Source organism: Nuphar pumila, chromosome 6 (genome assembly GCF_984573655.1).
Source record: "Nuphar pumila chromosome 6, dmNupPumi1.hap1.1, whole genome shotgun sequence".
NCBI lineage: Eukaryota > Viridiplantae > Streptophyta > Magnoliopsida > Nymphaeales > Nymphaeaceae > Nuphar > Nuphar pumila.
The window spans coordinates 65,561,678-65,586,737 of record NC_143254.1 but is presented as its reverse complement, the minus strand read 5'-3'; positions in this window follow the sequence as shown (position 1 = coordinate 65,586,737).

The window sequence follows — 25,060 nt, the reverse complement described above, 5'->3', positions numbered from 1 at the left end:
CTAGAAAATCTTGGTTGAAGTTCAAAATCCAAAAAAAAAAAATGAGCCTCCCCTCCTCAGCTGGGCGTGGGCTGAGGTATTTGTAGAAATTTTGGATTTTTTTGAAATTTAAACAAAGTCAATCTAAGCCTTCCATGTGGAGCCATCTCAGGGTATGCCCTTTTGGATTTTTAAAATAAATAAAAATATGAATTTTGTGGGTGAAACACCTCAGCTAGGGGTTTTTGAAAATTTTCAAAACCTTGCTTGATTTTCTCTGCAGGAATCTCCCCTATGGTGCCACCTCAGAGGTTGCTACCTGGGGTTTGAAATTCAAAGTTTGCTTTTTTGCATGGAGTCCTCATATGGTGCCACCTCATGGTGGGCTATTTTTATTTTGAACATAATAAAATAAAATAAAAAGAAAATGAAGACAAGTGGGAGCTCTGGAATGGCGTCACCTCAAAAGGGGTTTGAGATTTAAAGCTGGAAGAAGGGGAGAATGCCATGTGGCGCCACATCAAAGTGGCTTCACTCTGACACGCGTCAGAAGGATAGGGCAGTGGGCTCAGGTGGCGCCACCTCTGAGGAATTTGGATATTTAAATTTTTGCTTTTTCTGGAGGAAGCAGGGGCTGACATGTAGCGCCACCTCAGAGTGGCCCTATACTGCCATGTGGCAGGAGAACAAGAGCAGAGGAAGCAGAAGGCGCCACCTCAGGGTAGGGCTGTTTGCACTTTTTCTAATGCAGAGAGATTTGGACATGTGACAGTTCAGGATGGTTCTGCCTTTGACAAGTGTCAGCTAGCTGGAGAAGTCTTTTCAAATGGCGCCACCTTAGGGAGGAATTTAAAATTCAAATGAGGCTGGCTCTGAAATAATGGAGGGTGGCCATGTGGCGCCACCTCTGGGAGATCCTACAGTGACACGTGGCAGGAGGGAAGAGAAGGAGGAGAAGGGCCATGTGGCGCCACCTCAATTTAAATAAAAATTGAATTTTATGGAGGAAAAATTAAGATTTGCGCAACCTAAGCCTGGGTTTGAACTTTTGAATTATTGCCTTTTTCTGAAGGAGGCAAAGAGTGACATGTGTCACTTGCTTTTTCTGAGAAAAGCAGGGAAAGACATGTGTCAGTCTGCTTTTTCTGGAGAAGAGCAGAAGGTGACATATGTCACCTGCTTTTTCTAAGAAAAAGGGGAGATTGACATGTGTCACTTGCAAGAGACACACTTCAAATGGCGCCACCTCAGGGGAGACAAGCTCTACTTTTTCTAATCAAGGCAGAACATGACACGTGGCATCTCAGGGTGATATCAGAATGACACATGGCAAAGGGGTGAAGGTGGTGGACATTGACACATGGCATGGAATAAAGAGGTAGCTAATGACATTTGGCGTCATCTTAAAGAGGCCCCACACTGACACATGTCAGAGGGTGGAAGGAGTGAGAAGATGACATGTGGCACCACCTCTGGGTGAACCTCACGCTGACACATGGCAGGGAAATGGGAGGAGAGAGAAAATGGTCTAGTGGCGCCATTCCAGGGACAAGGCTCTTACATTTTTAGGTTTTTCAAAATTCAGGTTTTTCAAAAGGAAAGCCTATGTGGCATCACCTCAGGTGGACCCCACGTGGCTTCTTTATTGAAATAAAAGTAAGACAGTAAAACCTTTTTCTTGGAATTTTCATAAGAACCTAGACTTAATTGGTAAATACAAAATACTTGGCCTACTTACAGAAATTTTGAAAAGAGGTGGCCCCTATAGGGCTATTTTGCAAAAGGAAGATATTTGAAATTGTTGACAAAAGGGCAAGATCTGAGATAAAATGGCTAAAATCAAAAGCTAAACATCTTTATTGAAAATATCCAGATTGTTTTCCTGAGAAAATATTTTGAAATTCGGAGTCCTGGGGGTAAAATGAGAAGAATTGACACTCTTGAAGACCCAGGGTTTCGAAATCAATTTTGAAAAGAGTTGAAATTCAAATCTGGATTGAAATTTTTGAAATTGAGAGTTCTGGACCTCGAAATGACATGATGTGCAGTGCAGTGATATGAAATGCTCATGCGATGATATGCGATGACATGTCTTATGAAATGTAATCTTGAGCCAGGATTTGGAGATTCCTGTCTCCTATCAAGGATAAAACTTTGAACATCTGAGCTAAAATAGGAAAATTTTGAGAGTTGCAGATAAAATTTGGGCTTTTGCAAGTTTCAGGCTCAGAAAATGACCATTTTGCCCTCCAGTGATCTTAGAGGATGAATGATGATGCTTGGTGGAAATGTCGGGTTGGTGAGTGAAAATTTGGGGTGTTTACAGATGTCCCTCTTTGCTACTAAGCCGACTTGTGGTCGAGCTTAGTGGCAAAGAAAAACACACCAAATTTGGGCTATATATAAAAAAATGCCCTAGTTAGAAGGATTTGACTGGGTATGAGGAAATTAGCTCGAGGAAGATGGTAGATATGAAACGGAGAACGAGGATGAAAGATTCACTCTATGAGAGCGAAGTTCAGGTTTTTGCCCTTATCCTGGATGGGACAAAAAGTACCTCGTATGTAACGGAGCTCAGGTTTGGCCCTTAACCTGATTGGGGAATGAAATATCTCATAGGAATGAGACTCGGGTTTGTACCCTTAACCTGATCGGGCGGAAAATAAAATACCTCATCAAATGAGGCTCAGGTTTGTACCCTTATCCTGATCGGGCGGAAAAATGGAAATACCTCTTTGGATGAGGCTCAGGTTTGTACCCTTATCTTGATCGGGCGGAAAAATGGAAATACCTCTTTGGATGAGCCTCAGGTTTGTAGCCTTATCCTGATCAGGCGGAAAAATGGAAATACCTCTTTGGATGAGGCTCAGGTTTGTACCCTTATCCTGATCGGGCGGAAAAATGGATGGAATGATGGAACCTTCGGATTTTGCACAATAAATCCGACAGGGGTTTTGCAAAAGGAAGTAAAATGGGGTCCCTAAAGCTTGAAAAGGGGTTGATCTTGGGCATCTCATTTCTGAAACTAAATAGCTTTTGTAATTGCCTTTTGCGAGAAAATGATTGGTGGTTCGACCTCGAACCGAAATGGGACTGTCTATGGTGGGACAGTGGGGACACATGAAAGTGTGCGAATCTGAGAGCTCACGCTCTCGAAGAAGGGAAGGAATCAAGTCCTTAAGAGGGATTTAAAATTGGTGTCATGATGTATCGAAGACAGACATCAAGTTCTCACTTCACGCCAAGATAGCTAGAAAATATTGTCAAAATGTTGAGAATTCTGTTGTTGATTCAAAGTATTTAAAGATGATGCACATTGTTGCAAAATTATCCCTCTTTTCTACTTGAAGTGTTACCTCCAAACGAGATTGACTTCGTAGAATCGAAATTTGAAATCCAAATTACTCGCAATTGACCTTCTTCAAGGAAGCCATCAATTTCCTTGATATGAATAGGAAAGAGAGAATTTAATATTATGAAAGCAATTGATGAAAGGATATTGATAATAGAATTTCACAAATCTAATGAAGATTCTTGATAGATTTGGCAGTTTGATATCCTGGGAGCTTCTCTCATGATAATCTTTCTGCACTCTTTTGGCTCTTTTGGGTTTTGGTTACATTCTCCTTCATTTTGGAGATGTCTTGACCTTTTTCTCTCTTTCTTTTTCCTCTCTTTCTCTCTTTTGGAAGGGTACGTCACAAAACTCCTTCAACTTGGAGATGTTTCGATCCTTCTTTGCCTCAAGGGTCATGTTGATGATATTGGTTCATTGGCTTGGAGATCTTTGGGTGATAGCTGAAATTAAATATCTTTTAGGGATTGTCGGGAGGTTCATCGCATCTGCCTTCATCTTGACAGTGCTTTGGACTTTCCCTGGAAGGATCCGTCACAAACTCCGTCATCTTGGAGATGTTTCAAAACTTCTTTGGCCTCGGGGGTCTGCTCGCTTAATTCGCCTTCATCTTGACGACAATTGAGAGATCCCTTTTGCGAATATTTAACTGCAACTTAGGTGATTTTGAGGGGACAGGGTTTAGGTAAAGGCTCTCTTTTCCTAGCGCTCAGGATATTTCCACTGTCTCGTCTTTACAAGAATGGTCTTTAAAAATGTGTTATTGACTGCGATCAATATCAGTCATTTATGGCTTTGCAATAACATTGAATTTTCTTTGCTGGCCATATCAAGGACTTATCCTTCATCCTTTTGGTTGGCCAATGGAAAGAATTTAAATTTTGAATCTCTTTTCGCAAAAGCTTCACTCTTTTTGGAAGTAATGTTGAAGGTAAACTGAGGTAAAGATTTGCGCAATAAAATTCTGAATTGATTGACAAATTGACAAAATGTTCTTGAAATCCTTGGTGAAAGAGAGCATTTGAAGTTCGGCCCAACACATCCATGACGAAAATTCTCCTCTCTTTTTCCCCAAAAAGAGAGACTCAGGCTTAGCCCTTACCTGAATGAGAAATGAAAATTACTTCTCTCTTCCCTGAAGAGGAGGTGTTTGCAAAACGAACTTTCAAAGAGAAATTAAGCTTTCGTCAAAGCTCCCTAATATTAAGATTCTCTTATAGAAAGGGGGCCGATAGTAGTGAGGTCAAAAAATTGGGTCATGAATGAACGAGTCCATCACACTCTCCTTGAAAAAAAAAGGGTCCTTCATGACAAAAATGGCCTAGTAGGAAAATTGGGTTGGTCACCAGAAAGGCGAGTCTTCGTCGAGCCTCTCCCTATAAAAAGGGTTTCTTGTGTGAAATTGAAAATTGTTTTGCAAACGGTTCACGAAGACGCGAGTCCCTTCAAACTCTCCCTAAAAAGGGGCTAAGTGAACGAATTGGATAGCATGCGAAAAGAATGAGCTCCCTCGAACCCTCCCTATAAAAAGGGTCTCTCGCAAGAGAAAATGATTGAAATTGGATATTGAGCCAATAGGCAGAATGAACACGACCTAGATTTGGCAAAGGTGACCCGCAGGTTGAAAATGATTGAGATAGAATTGATAACCCAAAGGTTTGAAATTGGATGATCTAACGATCGAAATTGAGAATTGGTTGACCCAAAAGGTCGAAATTGTGTGACACTGTGATCATCGCAAAATTTTTCCTCTCGTAATATTCTCTCTTTTCCTTCTCTTTTCCTTTTCAACCTCTATTTCCTCCTTTTTGAAGGGAGAAAATGAAAGATAGAAAGAAAGAGATAAGAAAAAAGAAAAGAAAAGAAAAGAAAAGAAAAGAAAAGAAAAGAAAAGAAAAGAAGAGAAGAGGAACTCTTTTGCGGGGTCTCACTTGACATTAATTTTGAAAATATTAAAAAATAACTCACCTCCGTTTTGAAATACTTGCGGAAAAACTAGGAGACGGGATTCGCTCGTCGGTACGAGGTTCAACCATTCTTGGCGCCTTTACCAGGGGTAATCGAACCAAGGGTCGAATTCATGCCTTTTTGCTTTGCTAAGAAATTATCTAAGAATTTATTCTAAGTCTAAATGCACAAAGAATCATGCTTGTGTAAATGCAAGGATGTATGCTCTTTTTTAAAAAAATGATTTTGGAAATCTCCAAGTATTTCTAAGATGAATCTGATAATAGAGTAAAAAAATGGTTTTTAACTTTAGAACTTAAGATTTAAAGTTCTAAGTTTTTGGAATAATCAGAGTTTGAAAAAATAAATCTGGTTTTGAAAGAGATGAAGGGAGATGAAAGGAAATTTCGAAGTCATAAATGGATTTTGAATCAGAATAGAGATGAAATGGAATGGAATTCTAACTTTGAAGTTTGAAATCAAAAGGAGATTTGAAAAAAAAATAGAATTTGAGAAATAGAATTGGTTTTTGGATTTTTTTTTTTTGGAGTCAAGATAAACTTGGATTTTGAAATCTGGAATGAAATGGAATTGAATTTAAGAATTGGAATTGGGAATAGAAGTTGATTTGAAATCTGGAATTCAAGATGGAATTTGAATCCAAGGTCTGGATTCTAAATAGAGTTGAGATTTAAAATTGAATTCTGGATTTAGAATCCTAAATGGGAATTGGATCTGAAATTTGGATCTAAAATTTAAGATCTATGGTGGAAATGAATTTTGGATTCTATACTGGATTTTGGATCTGAAGTCTGAGATCCAAGGTAAAATTGGATTCTGGATCCTAAAATGAATTTGGATCTGAAGTCTGAGATCCAACGTGGAAGTTGTATTCTGGATCCTAAAATGAAATTGGATCTGAAATTTGAGACCCAAGATGAGATTGATACTTGGAAATCTGGATCCCAGTTGGGATTAGGATCTAACTCTGTATCTGGATTCTGAAAGTCCACATGGGACTTTTGAAGAAGGATCTGGGTTTTGGAAAACCCTCATTGAATTTAAAATTTAAGAGGGGTCAAGTTTTCAGAATCAATCTCAAATTTTGAACCTAATTTGAAATCAGAAGACAACTCAGAGTTTTCAAAGTTTAAATTGAACTTTGAAAGATGGAATTTTGAGATATCTGAATTGAATTTGAATTTGAATTTGAATCTTTGAAAAGGAATTTCAAAGTTGAAATTGAATTACACATGAATTTCAAATTTGGGATTTTTGAATTTAAAGCTTGAATTTGGAATTTAGAGAGTGAATCAAGAATTTCAAAGTTTAAACTGAACTTTGAATTTTGATTTCAATATCAAATTTTGGACTTTGAAGATGAGATAGAATTGATGAAATTGAAGTAGAAATTGAATAAAAGATATTCACAATTACTTGGGTTTTTGAAAAAGAATTTTGAAAATATGATGCAATTTTATCCTAAATGATGAATGAAAAATAACTTTGAAATTGGATTTTGCAATCATATTTCATTCTTTAAATGAATGTAAATAGGATTAATGATATAATACACTCCTGACTATGGTCATTGAATGTATTATATAATGATCATATTTCAATTCAAATGAAGAATAAAACACATTTTGGTGCTTTTATAGAGTTTAGAAAGAAATTAAATCTCAGTATACCCTGATTATGGCCATTGGTATACGTATTGAATTAATTTTAAACTAAACTCTAATAAAAGAGAAAAATATTTAAAGAAAATATGATGAATTTTGAAAAGGATTCAGTGTGGATCCAGTGTTATTTTATAAAAGATAAAATCGTAAGTTTTGTTTACATCTTGACTATGGCCATTGATGTAAATCATCAACTTAGGATTAATTACCTCTTACGAAATGGTGCACGTGCCATTCGTGTTTCATCATTGTGAGATTTTGAGAAGTAAAAGCAAAAAGCATGAAAATAAGCAATTTATGATATTTACAATGCTCATTCATTCTATTTAAAACAGGAAATGTAAATTCTCATTAAGATCTAACTATTACAATACATGAAATTGAATTTACAACTCCAAATAATGACCTTTTCCACATATTTCCTGCAAAACAACTGGGTTAGTATGAAAAGAGAAGGAAAATTTGCACATATCATATAGATGTTAATTGATGAAGTGCTCATGTGCCGAGATATGAATGATGAAAAAAAATGAAGAATGACATTACATACCTATATATACACATGTGCATGCCTATATACATACAAATATATGCATATATATATAGATATATATATTCATATATATATGTATATACATATATACATATATATATATACATATATATCACATGTGACATATACTTAATGTAGGTAGCTGGGAGTGATATTGAGGCTGTGGGAGTGTCAATATGGCAGCAATAAAAGCACATGAGGTTATATAGGTGAAGGTGCAGGTAAAACATACATGTGCACAGTGTGGTGAAAATGTTATCATAAAAAAAATAAAAAATAAAATAAGAGACTGTTGAAGGTAATGACATAATGATACAACAAATGATAAGGGTATGGATGCTGTGCAATGAGTAGCAGGTTTGGACAATGGAACAGACAGATAACATTGTTGCAGTGTAATGGAGTGTTGACTATGTAAATGTTGTTGTGGAAGGGCTGCTTAGCAGGGAGTCACGACAGCAGCTGACCTAAAGATGACTATAATTCACATATATGATGGGACGATGGACATATGAAGGTATATGAGAAGACACTGGGTGTGTGTCTTATGCAATGAGCATGAATATGGTGCTGTGGTGAAGAGAGCAGTTAGGAGAACATGGTGGTTGCTACTGTGTGCTGGAGCTGTAGCAGTGAGGTGGTGTAAGAGATTGGTATTCTTGACAGCAGTGATAGTGTGTATACCTGCTGTATGAGTTGCAGGTGTCACCTGTAGTAAAGACCATAGAAATGGTCAGTGGCAGGCTGGATAGCAGGTGGGGAACTGCAGGTGGTTGCTACCTAGAAAGGGCGACTAAGGTATAGAGTTATGGACGGCTATGCTGTCAATGCAAATGTACATATAATAGGAAGCAACAATGTATAACAGGGTGATATGTTGGGCAATGACGACAGGGGAAACATTGTGCTGGAGATGCACAACACCAATAGTGGTTTGATGGGGCTGCTGATAAGGTTATGCAGGGATGACCATACAACAGTTAGGCTGCTATATGAACCACTCCAAATAAAAGGAGCTTGCAAAGGAGCTGATTTACAACAGTACCTGAAGGTAGTGGGATCCTACAACAATGCTTAGGCATTTGTGATCATCGCAAAATTTTTCCTCTCTCGTGTATTTCTCTCTCTTCTTTCTCTTTTCCTTTTTTAACCTCTATTTTCCTCCTTTTTGAAGGGAGGAGAATAAAAGAAAGAAAAGAAAAAGAGAAGAGAAAAGAAAGAAAGAGAGAAGAAGAACTATTTTGCGGGTTTTCACTTGACCTTTATTTGAAAATATTTAGAAAATTACTCGCCTCCGTTTTGAAATATATTGCGGGAAAATGGAGAGACGGGATTCGCTCGTCGGTACGAGGTTCGACCATTCCTGGTGCCTTTACCAGGGGTAATCGAACCAAGGGTCAAATTTATGCCTTTTGCTTTGCCTAAATATAATTTAAGAATTTATTCTAACTTTAAATACACAAAGAATCATGCTTGTGCAATGCAAGGATGAATGCTCTTTCGAAAGATGTTTTGAAAAATTTCCAAGTTATTCTGAGATGAATTTGATAAAGGAGTGAAGAAATGTTTGAATCTAACTTAGAACCTGAGATAGATCAGAGAAGTTCTAAGTCTTTGAAGTAAATCAGAGTTTGGAGAAATAAATGAGAAGGAATGACTTGAAGCTTTGAAATGAAGGGAAATGAAGTTTCAAAGTCAGAAATGGACTTTGAATTTGAACTTTGAATTTAGGAAAGGAAATGAATACTTGAGATGGAATTGAATTTAGATTTTGAAGTTTAAAATTTGGAAAGGACTGAGAAAATCAAATGGTATTTAAGAATAAAAATGGATTTAAGAGATTCAGATTAGATCCGGAAATGGAATTGAAATCTAGAATTGGAGTTGGATTCCAGATCCTAAACAGAATGGATCCGAGCTTTTGAATCCAAGATGGACTTGGGTTCTGGATCCTAAAATGGAGTGGATCTGAAGTCTGAGATCCAAATGTAGAATTGGGTTCTGGGTCCTAGAATGGATTTGGATCTGAAGTCTAAGATCCAAAGTAGAATTGGGCTCTGGATCCTAAGATGAATTTGGATTTGAAGTCTGAGATCCAAATGTAGAGTTGGACTCTGGATCCTAAGATGAATTTGGATCTGAAGTCTGAGATCCAAAGTGAAATTTGGATTCTGGATCCTAAAGGGGAATTGGATCTGAGATCCAAAGTGAAATTTGGATTCTGGATCCTAAAGGGGAATTTGATCTGAAATCTGAGATCCAATTTGAGTGTTGAATTCTGGATCCTAAAGTGAATTTGGAGTTTGTTAAATTCAAAAGATGAATCAAGAACTTCCAAATTTTTAAAAAAATGAAATTTAGAATTTGAATCTTGAATATACAAATGAATTTCAAAGTCAAATTAGACCTTGAATTTTGAAGTTTGAATTTGAAATTTAGAAGATGAAGGGAATCTCAAAGTTAAATTGAACTTTGGATTTGATTTGGAGTTTTTGAATATAAATGAATTTGGAATTTCAAGGTCAAATTGAACTTTGAAATCTGATTTGAATTTGAATATAAAATGAATTTGAAATCTCAAAGTTAGATTGAACTTTGAGATTTGAAAATGAAATAGAATTTTGAAAATTAAAAAAAATGAATTGGATTTGATAAGGATTGAAGATAGATTTGAGAAAAGTATTTACATTACTTGAAGTTTTTGAAGAGGAAATTTCGGAAATATGATGCAATTCTATCCTAAATGATCAATGAATTTAAACTTTTGAAATTGGATTTTGAAAAGCTATTCCATTCTTTAAATGAATTTAAAATTAGATTGAAGATATAATACATCCTTGACTATGGTCATTGAATGTATTATATAATAATCTATATTTAAATTCAGGTGAAGAATGAAACACATTTGGTGCTTTTATAGAATTAAAAATGAAATTAACTCTCAATATACCCTGACTATAGCCATTGGTATATATTTTGTGTTAATTTTAAGTTAAATTCTGATAAAAAAAAATATTTAAGGAAAATATGATGAATTTTGAAAAGAGATCCGGTGTGGATCCAGTGTTATTTTTGTAAAAGATACAAATACTAAGTTTTGTCCACACCCTGACTATGGCCATTGATGTGGATCATAAACTTAGGATTAATTACTTCTTACGAAATGGTGCACGTGTCATTCATGTTTCACCATTTGTGAGAATTTGAGAAATAAAGGCAAAAATGCATGAAAACAAGCAATTTTATGATGTTTACAATGCTCATTCATTCTATCTAAGACATGAATTCTCATTTAAGATCTAACTATTATAATATATAAAATTGAATTTACAATTCCAAATGATGAAATTTTCCACATATTTCCTGCAAAACAGAATCAGAGTAAAAGACATGGAAGATGGTGAAAAAAATGTTGATTCAAGGGCCTATGTACACATACCTATATGGGATATTCTATATGCACACACGTCCCTACTTTAAGAGTAACGATAATGTTTACATGATATCTTATGCCTTCGCGAGATATCATAGGGGATATGAACCAACTAAAAAATGCATGACCTTCAGCATTATACTTATGCTAAGTGAATGATGTATATGGAATTTTATTGAGTTTTATCATGGAAGTATATATCCTTATTGGGGATGGCAGAGTATCAGCAACACTCAACAAAGAGAGCATATTGTATAAGACCTTGCCACCAGCAAAATGATAATTAAATGCAAAAGCTAGTATGGAAAGATTACTTAACTGATAGGGAAATCGAGACAGCCCAAACCCATAGGCTAAAAGGGGAGGGGGTTTTAACCGACTCCATCAACATAGTAAGGTCTATGGACATATCTGAAATATAAGTTCAAGTTGTCATATAACATCAGCCTATTGCCGATGTTACTGAAGGGGGCACCATAGGTCTAGGCCTATGGCTGAATTGAAAGTATAAGAAAGAAGCACAAATGTTTTAAAATGTTGACATATACAGTACAAATATATATATATATATATATATATATATATATATATATATATATATATATATATATATATATATATACAGGAAAATAACATTGGATTCCAGCTTATATCTATCTTGTCTATTTTCCATCGATATATGCACACCCCTTTCACGGGTCTAGACAGTCCCTGCTGACAGAGAACCTTAACTGAGAACCCTTATCTTATATTTGAACCTCTGCACCGAATGCTTATATCTCTGTTTAGCACATGAAGACCATCAGAACAGATTTTATCAGTAGAGCTCTCCAAAAAGGGGTATCCCATAGGTACCACAATTTGAATGACTAGCTCGAGGAGCTCATCACTTTGCCAGAGATATTCAACTTTGTCCAAAGAAAATCTGCATCTAATGCATGATCATTAAGCAAGCGATGACCAGATGCATCTTCCATAAGTATGACAATCTTGTTCTTCTAAGATAAGCAAGTGTAACTCTTTTGAACAGAAGGTGGAATACAGTAAGGTGCAAGGATGTGAGGATGGGCAATGAAAATCATAGTTATAACTGAAATAAATTTTGAACACTTACCCACCGTATGGATTTTAGCCATCTGAACTATGACAAACAACGGGTATGACACACCAAGACTAATTAATGCTAATCACGTAAGAGCAGCTAAACCAACAGCTAGCACAGACTTTGCCATAACTGGTTGATGGTAGACAGAACATGTTGAAAGCGTGATATCAAAGACAATGAAGATGACAAGAAATAAAATGATCTAACTGATATCAGATAAGTGAATAACATTACCTAAATAGTTAAATCTTACAATGTGATACCTGCAGGGGGGTCAAAAATGGGGTGGCAGGGTGAAGCAGAGATATGAAGGCAATGCTCGACAATGCAGGAGAGTAATGCAATCGGAGCACTGTAAAATTTGGGAAAAGGGGAAGGTGATGCTCCTTCAAAGGAACCAGAGGTGAAGCTTGCAGATTTCTCTTGCTTACAGAGACCTCAAAAAAAAGGAATCGATCTTCAGTAGCCTCCAGGGGAACACCAGAGAGAGAGGAGGAAAGGAAGGATAGACACCCAATGAGGAATGCGATCAATGCCCCCTTCTCCTTCTTGATACTTTCTTTTATAAGCCCTCGAAGGATCGAGAGGGCAGTTTTGAGATGGACGAGAGAGAAGGAGGATCGAGGCCATGCCCTCCATCGCCTCTCCCTGTGATTCCTTGCAACGGCAAGTCGTTGGAATTTTTTGGAAATTTCAAAAGGATGGTTTATTTTTAGGAAATTTTTGTAAAATGGTTTAAGATGAGTTTTTTTAGAAAAATTACCTTTAAAAGGCTTCAAACCATTCATTTTCACATAAATTTTCTAATATATATATATATATATATATATATACATATTGGTTTTTGGTGTTGTTTTTTCCATTTTTTTGTATTTTCGGAACAAAAACTAAGTTTCTACACAAAAACAAAGATTAAACACTAACTTTTTTGTATTTTTCTGAGAAATACTTACAAAAGTATTTTTCTAAGAATTTCAGACCATTTCGGGGAAATTTTTCTAGAAGAATGGGTTTTGGACCCGAGTTTTGAGAAAATGTTCGAGTTTTTAAAACTCGAATCGACAAATATACGTGATGGATCCAAACGGATGTCGGATGGACTGTCCGAGCTATTTAAAAACTATTTTTGGTATTTTCTATAATTTTAATTTAAAATTTGGACGATGAGACTCAAATTTGGATCTGGACAATGGATCCAGATCCGAAATCAATTTAAACATATAGAATGAATTTAATTTTAGTAAAACTTGAGAAATGAACTGGAATTTTAGATTTAAAAATGACTTATTTGCTCAAAAAATGAATTTAGGGGCAAGAAGGGAATATTTAAAAGAATTTGAAAAATTTGGGGTGTTCACAGCATTGCTGTAATTTAATGAGATGCCACAGCAATGCCAAACATTGTTGTGGTGAATGAGTATTACAGCAATGCTATGCATTGCTGTAAGGGAAGGGAGGGAGTCGCAATAACTGGTGTTGGTGACAGGATATGCTAATATTGCTGCAAAAGATGTTGAAAATGGAAGCAAGATGCTTCAGCCAACAAACTTGAGGGTGATGTGACAAGTGGATTTGGAAATGACATAGTGGTGAGAGGGCCACTATCATACAGATTGCGGGGAATGAATGGCAGTAGAACCGAATGGCGATGCTGCAGTGTTGTGACAACTGCAGGCCATATACCTTGGTTGTGCACAGTATGTGGTTGTGCCAATGTTAAAGCTGAAGTTGCTGGAATGATGTGCTAAAAGTGGCAATTTAAGGGGTTGCGGGGATGGAGGCTACAATAAGTAAACACAGAGACTATGTTTACATGTGATAGGGAGGACACTGCACTAAATAATTAAAAACAGAGCCAACTATTTCAGAAAGAAGATGGAAGCATGCTTAATCCTTGTAATGTGGATTTCTTTCCCACATATAAAGAATTCGAACAGGAATAGATGATATACATAATTACCAAGTACTTTTATAACACAGATTCAGCAACTCCAGCTCATGTATGTGCAAAAGAAAATGAGCCAGAGATATGACCAAGGCATTTTCATTTCGAACCAATATAGCAAATTATAAGCTAGAACTTAACATTTTGGTTTTAATTCAGCAAGTCAGACCAAATCAGAGAGTTGATCTTGGGTTAGGTAAACACAAATCTATTTTTTTTAGCAGAGTTTTCTGCTGAACTCGATTCAGAAGCTCAACTCTCCTTTTAGCTGTCCTAACTGGTTCCGTAGCAAAATCGAGAATAATTTTATTTGTTGGCAGATGGAAATAAAACCATGAATACCCGGATGTCTAATTCTTAAGTTGAATATTAAAACAAGGAAATGTACGACACTTAAAGATATATCATCTTTCTGCTTAATGGTGAAAAACATAATCCTGGAATATATAGCAATTCATTCTCCCTTGTTTGACTTCAGTTCCTCATATTCAAAAGGGGGCGAAGTTCCAACCTCGAACTTAATTAGTGTGCTGATGATGATCTTGAAGTTTGATGTTTCTGACAAGTTAGACCCACACAAGGAGTTTCCCTACGATATTACACAGCAATTTGCTGAAGGCAATTTCGAACCAGCTCCAGTTGCAAAGACTGAAAAGGTTGGTCAGTCCCTAATTATCTCTGTTTCAATCATAGATGTCGGTTTATGGCACCAAGCAGTAACAAATTCTACCTGTCTACAATGAAGTTTACATAATGATGCATGATGAAAACAACTTAAACTAATAATTCGAACAATCATTTTTGGTAAAAAGAAAAGATTCCATAGATTAAGAGGAGATTCTAGCCGATATTCATAACATACTAAAAAAAGTATGGTGGAAGAGCTAGTACTTACAAATCTGAACTGTTAAAACTCTTCGATAGCTTTCTTAACCACGACCAATTTAACTGTATAATACAACCATGAAGTCAGAATAGGGGAAATGTACACGATCTGGACATTAGGATTCCAAGAAAGAAAAGAAAAAAAAAGAACAAAAGAAGTCTGTGAGATTTTATCCATCTCTTTAGACACAGAACATTCAAGGAGATTGCCATCTTATAATATCCCTTCAAAGCAAAGCATGTTGGTAAAAACCTGCGAGAATTCTGATGTGGCTTCTTGTTTCTGAAATTTCATCTCCAACCATATTACAGAAACCAAAGTTGGAATCATAATGATAGAATATTTGTGATGCAGAAAATAGTGAACAGGATTTACCGAGTCTCTAGACATCGGATTGAGGATAGATTTATTGAAATCTACATGCTCTGAATTCTGATGAATATAAATGCCAAGACATTGCCCCTACTACAGGGGGTCATGGCATCGATCACTTTTATGAGCTTGTCATGAATCAATTCTCACAAAATTCGATCCATGTCAGATGTCGATAATTGGCAGTTGATGCTTATCAAACAATGAAAAATGTTACACATGCGTGAGATAGAGACGACCCAACAGACAAAGCCAGGGGGGGACAAGTTCGAACATGGATGTTGAATGAATCGAATTTGCAGATCAATATCATCAAGTGGAAAATCAAATGTAGAAGATAGTAATAAAACGAGAATAGGAAATAAAATAAATAATAAAAAAAAACAAAGAACCAACCATGGATTAGAAATCAAATAAGAAATAAAAAAAGATAAAAGCTAAGCTAACATCGATGGAGTTAAAAGGACGAGGCACAAGCGTTATATAGAAATGCAGAAAGAAAAAGAAAAAAAAAATAAAAATAAAAATAAAAGGGGAAATCGAAGCTTGTACGTTGAGGTATAGATTGAAATTCAAATTCCGATGAATCTGTGATACTATTGGGGAGCATCATTGATTCCTATCAAAAGAGAATTTAAGGATCCAATGTAAATCTCATGATCGAAATGAGCATAAAAAAAAAAAAGAAACTGCAATGCCAATGAGGAGCTGAGTATAAACAGATAGTGCAACTAAAATCAAAGAAAAATCAATAAACATGAGAAGGATTTGTGGGAACAAATGTCCCATTATTATTGCACAGAGGTAGGTTGATGTTGCCCGAGCAACTCAACACTGCCAGGGATTCGTTAAAAACAAAATAAAAAAAAATATAAAAGAAGATAAACAGGAATTTCAGGGAAAACAATAGAGATGGAGGGTATAGATGGCTTACCCAATTGCTTGTAGGAGTCAGGAAGGGACTTTCCTAGTCCCTTTTCTGATTGAGAGAGGAAGGTGGATCGTCCTTCCTGTTCGCAGGATTTCTGAAGGAAGGGAAATGGATGTTGATGATCGATCTTGCAGGGAAACTCGATGATGGTAGATTGTAATGGATGTTGCGAAGAAACTTGATGCCTTCCAGGAAGGAAAACCCGATGGATGCTGGAGGAGAAGTTGCTGCGTGAAGATGGATTGTTGTATGAAATGCTAGGAAACGGATGGATACCTCGATCATGGGTGAAGGCCTCTTCTCAAAGAAGAGGTGGAAGGTTCGAGTGGAAAACCTATTGAAGATGGAAGGTGTGAAGAAGATGGGTTGTTTTAGATCAACGATGGAGAGAGGAGAGGGAAATGTGTGGGAGGAGTTCGTTGGAACTTTTCCCCTTTTCCAAAAATAGGATTCCCTTTTAAGAATTTTTTTTTGTAAAATGGTTAAAAAGTGAGGTTTTCAGAAAAATCAACTTAAAAAGTTTCAAAACCATTTGTTTTTCTCATAGTTTTTCCAATTTTTTGGTTTTTGTGTTATTTTTCCATTTTTTTTGTATTTTTAGAATAAAATCCTATGATTTACGAGAAAAGAAAGATTAAAAACTATTTTTTTTGTATTTTTGCAAAATATTTACAAAAGAGAATTTTTCTGAGAGTTCAAGGCTATTTCTCTGAAAATTTCTTTAGAAAGCGAATTTGGACCCAGAATTTGAGGTGATATTCGAGGTTTGGACTTCGAATTGAAAAAAATATAAAATAGTGGATCCAAATGGGTGCCGAATGAGCTATTTGAGCCATTCAGAAAATGTTTTTGGTATTTTATAATTTTGATTTGTAAATTGAGTAACGAGGCTCAAATTTGGACCTTAAACACCGGGTTCGGCTCCGAAATCGAGTTTAAATGGAAATTGATTCAGAAAATCCAAAGAACAACTGAAAATTAGCTCTGATTTTCTCAAAAAATGGGGTCAGGAGCAAAAAGGTCATTTTTACAAAACTTTAAAAAATTTGGGGTGTTCACAAATGCCCATCTTTGCTACTAAGCCGGTTGAAAGCCGAGCTTAGTGGCAAAGATAACACTCCAAATTTTGAAAATGCCCCAGTCAGCAGATCTGAACTGGGTGTGGAAGAATTAATTTGAAAAAATATGTCTCTTCAGGCTTAAAACCTTATCCTGAATGGTTTTTGGGGGACAAAATATTTGAAGATGACATGACTGAATAATAGAGAATGAGGAAATTGTGATGGGACTTTCGGTGAACATCCCGAAATGGTGGAATAAGAATTTTGATCAAGTCTCACGGGTGAGACAAGATACACTTTTGGAATGATTCAGGTTTAGCCCTTAACCTGGATGGGACAAAGATATATCAAAAATGAATTGAATGAGGAAAGGAAAACATGAGGACCTTGATGGGACATTTTGAGAAAATGCCTCGTGAGATGAAGTCCGAGTAAAATCCTTTCTTGGATGGCTATATAAAGCATGGATTCCTTGATGGGAAGAGCCATGATGGGAATGGAAGAAAAACACCTCGTCATGACAAGGGATCTCGTTGGAACGAGACTCAGGTTTGACCCAAACCTGAAAGGAAGATACCTCATGAAGCAAGGTTTAGGCTTAACCCTTAACCTGAAAGGGGAATCTACCATACGGGTTTCTCAAATGGAGAAACCATAATGGGACCTTCGGAGTTTGGACGAACATATCCGAAAGGGGTTTTTGCGAAAGGAAGGAAAATAGGGTTCCCTAAAGTTTTGAAAAGGGGAAGAAATGTGGCGTCTCATTGCTGAGACTGAAATAGCTTTTGAAATCAATGACCTCTCGCAGAAGGTTCAGGTTTGACCCTTAACCTGAGTGGGGAAAATCTACCATACGGATTTCTCAAATGGAGAAACCATAATGGGACCTTCGGAATTTGGACAAACAAATTCGAGAGGGGTTTTTGTGAAAGGAGGAAAATAGGGTTCCCTAAAGCTTTGAAAGGGGGAAGAAATGGGGCGTCTCATTGCTGAGACTGAAATAGCTTTTGAAATCAATGACCTCTCGCAGAAGGTTCAGGTTTGACCCTTATCCTGAGTGAGAAATCTACCAAACAAATTTCTCAATGAGAAAATCGTGATGGGATGGGAAGAGATACTTCATCTAAATGAGGCAATTCTTCTGGAAGACATAAACAACGCTAGGTTGCATCAAAATGAATATTGAATGTTTATTTCATTCTTGAAATAACTAGAAAATTTTGCCAATAAGATAAAATTATAGCTGATTCAAACGCTTGAAAATGTGCACGTATGTGCAAAGATATTCCCTCTTTTACCTAGAGTATTTCCTCCAATAAGGTTAACTCCTTAGTTCTAAGAGTCAGATTCAAAATTTTAGCGCTGATGATTTTCTTCAAGGAATCTATCCATTTCCCTGATATGAGAAGAGAAAAAACATTCTTAATTTCATAAAAGCAAGTAGTGAAGAGATATTGATAAAAGAATCTTGCATGAGAAAAGATGACTTCTGGCAATTCCGACAGTTTGATATCTGAGTGTTTTCCCCATGATGATCCTTTTGCACTCTTTTTGAGTCACTGCATTTTTCTCAGGTTTTTAACATCATCCTTCATTTGGATGTGTCATGACTTTTCTCTCTTTTTCGAGGAAAGGTATGTCACAAACTCTTTCATCTTGGAGATGTTTTGATTCTTCTTTTATCTTTGGAGTTTATTGGCTCAAAAGGTCTTTAGATGGTAGCAGAAATCAAATATCTTTTAGGGTTTGTCGGTAGGTTCATCACACTCGCCTTCATCTCGACGGTGATCTGAACTTTCCCTAGAAGGATCTTTCACAAACTTCTTCATCTCGGAGATGATCAAAATCTTCTTTGGCCCCGGGGGTCTAGCTCGCATATTCGTCTTCATCTTGACAACAGTTGAGAGATCCCTTTTGCATACATTTGATTTGCAACTTTAAATGAATGAGAAGATATGGGTTGAGTGAATTCTTTTTATAGCTCAAGATATGTCCACTGCCTGATTGCCAGATAGCTATCTTTAAACATGCGCCATAGTCATGATCAATATCAATTTGCTTCTGGCATTTCGACATCATTGAAGATTTCTTTCACTGATCATATCGAGGACATTTCTTACATCCAATTGGTTGATCAACAGGAAAAGATTTGAATTTTACCGCTTTTTCGCAAAAAGTTTCACTTTTTTGGAAAGAAATACTAGAGGTAATCCGAGGAATTTCTTTTGTGTAGTAAGAATATTTGGAATCAACAAATGTTTTTAGCAAATTGGCATAATGTTCTAGAATTCTTTTGTGAAATAATCCCTCAATATAAATTTTGATGAGACTTTGAGCTGTAAAAAGAAATGGTGTAAGAATCAGATGAAATTCCACTAGAGGGGGGGGTGAATAGTGAAATATGATTATGATCGATAAAATAAAATAACTAAGCAATAAGGCACAACACATAAAACACAGAAGTTATACTGGTTCGGTCAATATCCAGACCTACATCCAGTCCCCAAGCAAACCACTTGAGAATTCCACTATAACATCCGAGTCACCGGATAAATAGTACAACACCCTCTTCCCAAGAGGTCTTCTTCTCTCAACAGAGAAGGGGCACACCCTCTTCCCAAGAGGTCTTCTTCTCTCAACAGAGAAGGGCAACACCCTCTTTCACAGAGGTCTACTTCTTTAAACAAAGAAGGAATACAGTGAATAAACAGATTTACAATACTTCCTATAGAACCTTCAAAATGATATGAATGCACGAATGAAGGATTCTAAGAATGTTCTGTTTGTCACTCAGAGGATACTCTTTGTCAAAGAGCTGGACTTGACTTTTTCTCTTTTCTTTCTTTTTCTTTTTCTCTTTCTTTTTCAAGGCTCTCTTTTCAAATCACGAATAGAAAATTTCTCTTTGTAAGCTCACACGTCTATTTCATTCCTCTTGTCTGAATAGTTTATGTGAGTGTGTTTATATAGCTTATAAAAAGTAGTCGTTACATTTTGGAATTGTAACTTTTTGAAATGTGAAATGTTAGGTCATTTCAAAAATATCTTTTAGAGAAGTTCGAGAATGCCTTTTTCCATAAAGGTGAAATAGAGGGTACACTAGTTATTGTAATATTTTCAGGTAATACATATTTTATGTAAAAAGTCTATTTCTTACAATAGTACATTTGAACGTTGGGTTGTAGTTTTGTCTTTATTCTAATTAATGATTTGAGGTACATTAGTACTTCTTTACTTTAAATGAGTGTAAGTGTAAGACCCGCAATTTTTCAGAAAATATCTGAATAAAATTCATGAGGCATTTACCGGTAAAAATGGCATTTCTTCTCAGAATGCGAAACGAATCAATTCCTGCGAGCCAGTTATACTTAGGATATTCGTCGAATCGCGAATATAGGCTCAAACACTCTGGAAGCCATAACTTCCTACCTGAATGAAATCAAAGGATTCCTGCGAGCCAATTTTCTTAGTTACGTCAATACGAAGGGAATGGCGTACTCAGAATTTTTCGGAAAAAAATCGCCGAAAACCCGAAATTCTTGCGGGACCCACGAAAATATTGGTGGGACCCACAGAAATATTCCTCAGAAAATATCTGGTGCGACCCACAAAAATATCCCATGGAAATATCCAAGTGGGCCCCACTCCAAGGAACCTCTTGGAATTTCCGGAAAAGCCAAGGGCAAAAAGGAGATTCTGAAACTTGGGGCCCAAGTTTCAGAATCTATAAATAAAGGAGCCCCCCTCTCTTTAAAAATCGCCAACCCCTCTCTCTCTCCTCCTTTCCCAAACCTCCCCTACCTAGCCTAGCCCACCTGAGCCCACCTGACCTGGTCTGAGCCTGCCTGACTTAGCCTGAGCCTGCTTGACCTGGTCTGAGCCTGCCTGACCTAGTCCTAACCCACCTGACCTAGGTCTGAACCTACTTGACCTAAGTCTGAACCCAGTTGACTTGACTTGAACCTGGTTTGGTTCAAAGTCAAAGTCCAAGTCCTTTTTTGTCTGAAGTTCGAAGTTGATCCTTTTTCGAAGTCGAGCCTCGTTCGAAGCGTTTGAAGCAATCGGAGTCGTTTCTTCCTCAAATTGAAGTAAGTTCGCTTCATTAAACCATCTCTCTCAAGTATTTGATTGTTTGTATATAGCATATACTTTCTGAAGTAGTATCTTACTTTAGTTCTTGGTTGAGCCCTCTAGGACACTTCGGTGTTCACGCGCTCGCCTCGTAACTATCGTCGGATATATATGTTCGAATACGCAGTATATGCGTTCTTCAAAATAGTATCTCACCCTAGTTCTTGGTTGAGCCCTCTAGGACACTTCGGTGTTCACTCGCTCGCCTCGTAACTATCGTTGGATACAGATCTAGGTGTATATCTGCTGATACTGCCGACGCGTCTTATATCGCACAGGCCATGTAATTTACCTTTGCCGTCGCGTCGTATGATGCCAAGGCTCCCTGCTTTCTGTACTTCCGATTACTGCACTTCCGATTATGCATTTACTTACGCCGTCGCGTCGAACGATGCCAAGGCTTCTGCTTTCTGCAATGTATTTACTTACGCCGTCGCGTCGAACGATGCCAAGGCTCCTGTTTTGTTATATATGTAGAATATTTCGTTCAGTTACACACCCTGAACAATAGTATATGCATTTCCTTTACGCCGCCGCTGTATAAAGCACAGGCTTCTGCTTATATTACATATATGGCGCGTAAGTGAGCGTTCAAATGGAGATCAACTCCAAAATCGCCCATGCGATTCCCTTACCGCTCCTCGTACAAGATTCTGCTTGACGAATGAAGCCCCTATTGGAAAGGCTTCGCCTTTTGGCAAAATGCTCTTTACGTAAAGACTAAATCAATTACGTATGGCCTAGCTATGGCCCAAGGTTCCTGCAACCTTGATGGATGCAAAGTACGCATAACGGTGCGCATCCATTTCCCGAGTTAAGCGTAGCGATTTCCCACCAAAGAGGGGAGATGCCGCTGAAATGGATAAAAGAAACGCACGCTTTCTCCGTAAAAGAGAGGAAGTGCTGCTGAAATTCCTGAAGAAGCTAAGAATAGTTCAGAAAGAACGTAGCAGAAGTGCTACCCAGTTTATGGAACGCCTTCTACGATGTAGAAAGGTTCGTCGCACCACTGCCGGTAGAGCAGAGAAGATGTTGACAGAATGGTTGGCAGAAGAGCTGCCAGAACCAGTTAAGTGGCACAATGATGTCCTTTGTTGGAACGATGTCAGAATGACTCGTCTCCCTGGCACCTGCAAGGGCACCATACTTGTAAGGGCCGTTGCGCCAAAGTAGTGGTAGTACCTTGACGAGGTCCTGAGCTCGTTGCGTAAAAATACGCCGAGTAGCCGATCCGTAGAGATCGAGTCATGTGCATGCTCATTGAGAATTATCAGACAACCAGACTCGTAAGGGCCGCTGAGCCGGAGTGTGTTGTTTCCACCGAAAGAGGTGAAGTGCTCGTCAAGGCCGAAGTGCCGAGAGCAGAGTTAAGCATGCATATGAATAAAACCTTTGTTCCACGGTGAAAACCGTGTGGTTGATTGGGGTCGGGTACATACTTCTCAAAGGCTGCCCTATAGGCATGCAATGTTCGTCAAGTAATTGTAAGACCGGCAGGCCCCTTTCAGAATTTCTCACCGAGGAAGACGGTGATGGCGCAGCCTTGAGTGACATATATTTCACCCGAACCTGATAGAGTTCATTGATGGCCTTCGTCACTCAGAGGTATGGAGGTCGTGGTTATCCTTAAATATCTAAGGATTGAACCCAACTACTGCAGTAGCAGAATGCATTCGGATACCTAGTAAGGATCTCTTCCGGTATGCTGTACCGTCCTACTAGGGGGATGGGGTCAACAGGCCTCTGGGGTATCTAAAATACATAGAATAATCAACCCCCAGATCGTCGCGTTGTCGCCCAGATATGAGTCCCCTAAGCCCAGGGGGAGGTGCAATTATCGAAACAAAGCATTAGCTTAGGTACAACGCTACTTTGAATGTATGAGTGGATGACGTTGTTGAGTCAGTCCTGCATAACCTTTGTGAAGGTGTCATGGTCGGTATACTACTGGACCGATTGGGAAAGAACCCCATTGATATCCGTACGACTAAGTGAAGCTCGGAGAGCTGTTCTTAGATTCGTAGGATACGGATGTGCCAAGCATAAAGTCTTGAGCTAGACATCCATTCGTGACTCTGAGGAAGTCAAGGCTAAGTCATAGAGACTTAAGAGGTTATTCTAACTCACAGCTCTGAAGAGGCTTATGCGAAGTCATGACGACTTGCGTGGATGTTCAACTCATAGCCCTGATGAGGCTTTTGCAATATACGCTAAGTCATGGAGGCTTGAGCGTCGTATTATGAACTGCGACCCTGAGTGGTCTATGCATTTACTTGAGTTGAATAGATAGGTGTTTGCCTACTTACCAGAACATCAGTGGTTCTGACCCCGTTTAATGGGGATTTCAGGTGTTGAACCTGCGTGGCGATATGCGGAGCAAGGCGGCATCGAGTTCCAGGGTTTCTCTAGACAGAGTTGTACTGCTTCTTTTTTATTGAACCTTCACTGCTTTTCTAAGCAGTAGTGTTGTAATAAACATGTGCTTTCGATAAAATGGAACACTTTGGTGGTCAATGAGTTGCTTGGCCACATACCTGTAACGTGCTCGGAGTTTTCTAAAACCGACGACTCATTATCGTCTTATTCCGCTGCTAAAAGCTTTTCTAAGTTCCGCTGCAAAGAAAAAAAAAAGAAATCCATGAAAATTTTAACTTAGCTTTGTTTTGGAAATCCGGGGCGTTACAGAATTGGTATCAGAGCAAGAGTCTGAGAAACCTGGTTCGAGATCCGACTTGTCCACTATATCGCACTGTAAGTATATTTTATACTTCTTGTTCTGATCTGGGTGCATCTTTGTATAGATGGCAACTCACGACTCCCGAGGATACTGCTATCGTTGCGGGATCATGCACGATGAGTGGGTATGCCCATATGAAGTTCAAGACTGCCAGTATTGTGGCGAAGAAGGGCATTCCGTCAACGAATGCCAAATGAAGCATACCGCCGATATGGGTCGGCGGGGATCGCTTGGTCTTAGGGATGAGACCTCGCATGTTAGTGGGCCACATTACTCCAGTAGAAGGAGTAGCCGTACTCCAGCAACTTCTGATGAACTACCGTCTCTGGTAGGATTTGACTTGAACTTCCTTGAGGGATTTGGTCAATCGCAAGGCTATCAACAGGCATCATGTACGCCTAGCTTGCACAGTTGGGAGGAGGGATGCAACAACTCCTTCTATAATCCCATTATGATTTCAGATTCCTCGAATCAAAGTACTATTATATGGGGGAACAGAGCGGCTACACCAACGCCGAGTCTGAATGGCCAGGAAGAGGGATACAACCTATATCATCCCGTTATGGTCTCGGATTCTCCGAGCCATGATGCCACTGAATGGGCAAGTGGACCGGCATCACTGATCTATCCACAAGAGTCGCTTGAGAGTGCGGAAGTGCCGCCCAAGCCAAAGCTAGTTGTGCCTGCACCAAGGCAATGTGGAAGTAAACGATACTTCGGGTTCTTTGGGTCAAGAAAGAAATCCAGTTCCTAGAAGAGACTGATAGTGTTTTGGAGTCAATAGACTCATGTACCTAGTTTCTCAACGCCTAAAAGTCTGCCAGTGCGGCATGACATTTTGTATAAGGCGATGCTTGTGTAAATGTGATGTATATTAAGTAAATAAAACTTTGCTTCGATATATACATTGTGAAACTAAAACACGTTGTTTGTATGTGGT